The following is a 6,342-nucleotide window of genomic DNA, read 5'->3' as shown; positions in this document are numbered from 1 at the left end:
TTTGACCCTTTTTGGAGCGACATTTTTTCAATTTGAATAGCAATATCTCCACAGGTGTAAGCTATATACCAGATGAAAGCTAAGGTTTTGCGCTAGACTTGTGGAAACATAGAATAAAATCGACTGACCAGTTTTTGAGAAAATGCCCGAAATCTCTATTTTCAGCAGCCCGATTTTTAGTTTTCAGGCGATAACGTTATGGCGTATTTATATTTTATAAACACAAAAGATAGCGTTAGATAGTTTGTTTGAAGACCCTTCTACTGATATCCACATCAATGACATGGACTGAATAGTGCGGCCTCAGTGGTAGTTTAAAAAATTGCCTTTTTTCGAATTTCAGGCACCAGCCACGCCCACACAATGATGATACGTACAGACGCCACATACATACCAAAGTATCTCGTAGTGGAGACGCGAACTAAAACACATTTGCCTCTATATCTTTCCAACTAGTGGCCGTAACTTAATATATAAGGTATCGTTTGATAGGTATAGGCCTATAGAATAACACTAAATATCTTGGGTGTATCCACATGCTCCCTAAAACCGGCAAAAGCAAAAAAACGTTTTTTGTTTCGCAACACTTTAGCCTAATTTTTAAGAATCCGATTAATCGTTTATGAAGCTTGAATACATTTTCTGGACAGACTCCGCAAGACCTTTCCAACGATATATCAAACATGTCGATTGGACGTCTGGATAAAAACTTCCAAATCTCGTGTATATATAAGCGAGTCATTTCAGCATGCTACTGTTGCTGCTTTCGTCACTCGCGCGCACTGCCGTGCGCTGTGATAAAGTGGGCTCAATAATAGATCTATAAACTATTGTTTTATAATGCCGGCTAATGTGCTTACATGATCGGAACATAAATCCCATCTTTTTGGATAACTTTCCTTCTAAATATTTAAGATGTTCATCAAAATTTAACTTATCATCTATTACACTGTGAGACAAATGGTAGGGGTCAGTGTTCGGGAAGGGTTCAAACTACCGGGGAAAGTTATATCGGTAAAAAACAAGTTACACGTGTCCCGGCGTTTCGCTGGGTCACGTCTAGGAATCGAGATATATCGATTTGAAGTTAGTAACTATCATATAGGGGAAATTGTCACCTTTGGTGGTCTTTTTTTTGACATAACTCGAGAACCACTAGTCCGATTTTGCTCAAACAAATTTAAAAAAATTAACACAATTAACAACAAATTAATTACAATTCCTTTAGTCTGTTCATATAACGTTTTTCTATATATTCAACAGTTTTGCCGGTAAAAACAAATGTATGAAGAAAAAAAAAAATTATTTTTGCCAAAAAATTAAATTTGTTTTTAATTCATAAAAAATCCAAAACGGAAAAAAGTGTTTTTATGAATTTAAAAAAAAAAGTTTTATATTTTAGGCAAAAAATATATTTGGTGCCTAAAATATAAAACTTTTTTTTTTAAATTCATAAAAACACTTTTTTCCGTTTTGGATTTTTTATGAATTAAAAACAAATTTAATTTTTTGGCAAAAATAATTTTTTTTTTCTTCATACATTTATTTTTACCGGCAAAACTGTTGAGTATATAGAAAAACGTTATATTAACAGATTAAAGGAATTGTAATTTTTAATTTTTTTAAATTTGTTTGAGCAAAATCGGACTAGTGGTTCTCGAGTTATGTCAAAAAAAGACCACCAAAGGTGACAATTTCCCCTGTATGATAGTTACTAACTTCAAATCGATATATCTCGATTCCTAGACGTGACCCAGCGAAACGCCGGGCCACGTATAACTTGTTTTTGACCGATATAACATTTCCCGTTGGTTTCATCCCATCCCGATTTTGACTGTCGCATAGTGTTATTATTCCCAGATATTTGATTTGGCTCATTCGTTGAATAGAGGTATTTGGTATTTTTATTGAAACATTATCAAGATTGACTGATTTTTTTCATAATCATCCATTTGGTTTTCTCTACACTAATTTTTAACTTATATTGGCATAGCCACCTGTATATTGACATTAGATCTGCTTGCTTTTTAGAGACCGCCTCATCTACTGAGAAGCAGCTTATGGTTAATAATGCGTCATCCGCGAATAATCTTATCTTACAATGGCTGGGACAATTTTTAATATCATTAATGTAAATAATAAACGGAAGTGCTGCGAGCACTGATCCCTGTGGTAGTCCTATTTCAAGGTTTATTTCTGGTGACAGTGTATTTTCTAAGCGCTAAGTTTCCTACGCCAATTTTATAAAGTTTTCTTAGCAGGATGTCCCTATTAACAGTTTCAAAAGCCCTTTTCAAATCCAGAAAAACAGAAATCGTTATTTGTTTCTTCGACCTGCTTTCTTTCCATTCTGCTATTACCAAATTCAGTGCGGTTTCACAGGAGTGTTTTGACCTAAATCCCGACTGCTCGATAATAACAATATCATATTTATTCATATACTCTAGCAGTTGTTTTTATACCCGAGCGTACTTGTGCACAAGGGTATTATAACTTTGTTCACATAACGGTTGTTTGTAACAGGCAAAACGAATCGAGATAGATATAGACAAATGTATACATAAAGGATGAAAAGGGAAATCGATTAAGCGGTGACTGTCTGTCCGTCCGTCCGTCCGTCTGTGCACACGATAACTTGAGTAAAAATTAAGATATCTTAACGAAACTTGGTACGTGTACTTCTTTCTGGCGCAGGACGGATGGTATTGAAAATGGGCAAAATCGGACAATAACCACGCCCACCTCCCATATAACGGTAATTTTCAGAAATACAAAAACTGCGATATTTTAGTAACTACCGAAGATTATTCACTCAAAATTCATATTTACAATACTTTTAAGAGGAAAAATAAGAATATTATAAATTTTTGAAAAATGGGCTTAGCCACGCCCACTTATGGTTACATGTGTATATCTTGGCAACCGCTGTACCGATTTCTTCCAACCTTGGCACGGTTATTGGCCTTGGTACAGGATACCAAATGGCTGAAAATGTTTAAAATCGGACAATACCCACGCCCACATCCCATGTAACGTTAATTTGGAGAAATACGAAATCTTTGATAAATCAGTAAATATTGAAGCTACTTTATTTAAAATTGACGCTTGCAACAACTCTTTATGAAAATGGGCGTGGCACCACCCACTTATGATCACATGTATGTATCTCGGTTACCGTTTTACCAATTTGTACCAAACTCGGTGTGGTTATTGTGGTTGCCACATAAAAGCAAAACTTTGAAAATTATTGAAATCGGACTAAAATTACGGCTTTTTATATAACGGTAAACTTTAGAAATGCTTGAAACTGCAATATTTCGAAATTTAAAGACACTAATTTACTCAAAATTGATACACCCCGGCTTACCATGTAGCGGTAGCTTTCGGAAAGGTGAAAAACATATATTTAATATTTGCGCCGGGTATTTTATGTTCGTCTCCGCCCGAACTTATACGGTAGACAAACGGGCTCGATTGTTTGCATAGCCAGCCTTAATTTGCTTTAACTCATGCATTTTCCTCTTTAAAATGAGGATAAGCAGCCAAACAAATGCACGAAATTTTTGGGAAATAACTCGGATCCGGGGAATTTTCGATGACAACACTGGTAAAAACGGCCAGTTGTTGTCTTTTGCACAAGTAAGCAAACGAAGCAGTCGAGTTTCGCGTACGCGGTAGCCGAGTGGTGAGAGTTGCGAGCTACAAGCCTGTAGCTGCTAGGTTCGATACTCGGTTGGAGCGATTGCGAAACACTTTTTGTTTTTATTATTTATTTTAAATATTTTTATTTTATTTTATTTATATATTTAATTTTACTTTATTTTATTTTCATTTGCTTTATTTTATATCACATTTCTTATTTTGCTATTAGTTAATTTTAATTTTTAGAGATGAATTTTGTTAAAAATTCAACAACAACTAACTGAAAGTAACGTAAAAAAAATAGAGAACTTATAAAAAAAATAATGAAAAAGAAATAAAAAAAGTATACTGGCCGTGGGACTCGAACCCACGACCTTGCGGCTGGTTTATTCGCATTACTGCCGTCTGTAAGGGTAAAATTTTAATTTGCATTTATGCTTATTAATTCAAATTAATTTTCTCCGTCTGTCTCCCATATTTACGGTGACCATCCGTTCTGTTTTTTGCAGGACCGTACTGTTTTTCAAAAGTCGGTCCTGCGTAGGTTTTCAAACCTGAAAAACCTGAAAATGTACTGATTTTTTCCAAGTGTCCTGCATTTGTCCCGCATTTTATTCGTTATTTTAAAATTATCGGACAATGGAAAAAAAGTGTTTTTTGGTACTTTTCGTAGCTTTTCTTCAATATCTCATGAAAAAAATCTCCAAATTAACGTAAGCGACTTACAGCTCGAAGGGTATTGATGTGCCTCTTACCAAAATATATAACTTGTGGCGACTTCAATGAAAATTATTAGTGCTACTGGCGAAAAAAGTGAGATTTTCAATCAAATACGCAGTTTCATTTGATTATTTTTTTCATTATTTAAAAAATTCGATAAAGAAGATATATCATTACAGTAAACTTTGAGCCAAAGATAATGAAAATCGGATTAGAAATGTAGATGCTATGGAGCGCAATCTGCACAAATTATATATTTTTGTAAAGGGCACTTTGTAACTCGTCGTTTACATCGATTCATGGCGTCGATTTTTGACAAATAACTGCGAAAAGTACCAAAAAAACAAAAAAAAGAAGGGTATTATTGTTTTCGTTTTGAACGACTCAAAATTTGCCTATAAAATAATCTTTTAAAGATTTCCACTTTTTGTGTAAGCTATTGTAATTATAATATGTTTAACTATACTTTTATAAATATTCATGTAAAAAAGATTAATATCAGTGAAGAAAACGTGATTTATTTTTAAATTTTAAAATGTATTAAGAATTTAGAATCATAAATACTCTTTTGATATTTTTATACTACGTAAATATATGTAGGCATATTTTTGAAAAATTGTCCTTCATTTCGAATCCATATTTATGGTCACCGTACCCATATTAGACTTTCTTACTTGTTTTACTATGGTTTCGATAATTTTCTCATCGCTGGGCAGCGTATTTATAGGTCGTATCTCCTCTGGTTTAACTGTTCCTTTAATTTTTTGTAGTGATGCAGGAAACATGTCGATGCATCGGAAACATCGGTGTTTTGGACCTTCCGATATATATCGATATATCGATGTATTTTTTTTCGATGCATCGACTTTTGTGTGCAATGTACACTGTACATATTAAAATAGTTTTGTATGCTTCCAAACCCTTTGCTCTAGTAACGATACTAAATGTGGAAATATCACTATTTTTGCACTATTAGGATATATACATTCTGTTAATATTATGCAAAAGGTATGAGTTATTTGCGCTAATAAATTGCTAATTTATTAGTAGAAACGTTTAGTGCCAAACAACCACCTACAAAATGATATTAATTGATATGATATTGACACTCTAAAACCCTTTGGAAATTTGGGAAGATTTTAAACAGCAATTTCCAAAATTGTTTCTATGTGCTTATAAATAAAGATGTACGCTTATTTCAAAGCAAAATTTGAGTTTGTCATTTTCGCATTTACATGAAGATGTATGGAGGTGCGCACATTACACCAGCTTAATCGCCCTGACCAATAAGTTGTGGTGCAATGGAAAGACTAGCGAGCGCATCTAAATTGGCGGCCGATAAAGTCCGTGGTGTGCGATGGATCTAATCCTTTATAAACAAGAAATATTGCTGTTATATTTTCAATTTTATGATTTTTATACCCGAGCGCACTTGTGCACAAGGGTATTATAACTTTGTTCACATAACGGTTGTTTGTAACAGGCAACACGAATCGAGATAGATATAGACAAATGTATATGTACATAAATGATCAGAATGAAAAAAGAAATCGATTAAGCGGTGACTGTCTGTCCGTCCGTCCGTCTGTCCGTCTGTGCACACGATAACTCGAGTAAAAATTGAGATATCTTAACGAAACTTGGTACGTGCACTTCTTTCGGGCGTAGGACGGATGGTATTGAAAATGGGCAAAATAGGACAATAACCACGCCTACCTCCCATATAACGGTAATTTTCAAAATTGATGCTCGCAGCAATTCTTTACCAAGAAATACGTTTATGATAAAATTTTGGAAAATGGGCGTGGCACCGCCCACATATGATCACATATATGTGTTTAGGTAACCGTTCTACCAATTTGTACCAAACTCGGTACGGTTATTGTGCTTGCCACACAAAAGCAAACCGTTGAAAATTGTTGAAATCGGACTAAAATTACGGCCGTTTTTCATATAACCGGTAAATTTAGTCCGATTTCA

The sequence above is a fragment of the Rhagoletis zephyria genome, unplaced genomic scaffold, assembly GCF_001687245.7.
Source record: "Rhagoletis zephyria isolate East Lansing unplaced genomic scaffold, Rhagoletis_zephyria_1.1 Rzeph_scaffold_08176, whole genome shotgun sequence".
NCBI lineage: Eukaryota > Metazoa > Arthropoda > Insecta > Diptera > Tephritidae > Rhagoletis > Rhagoletis zephyria.
This window is presented reverse-complemented; position numbering follows the sequence as displayed.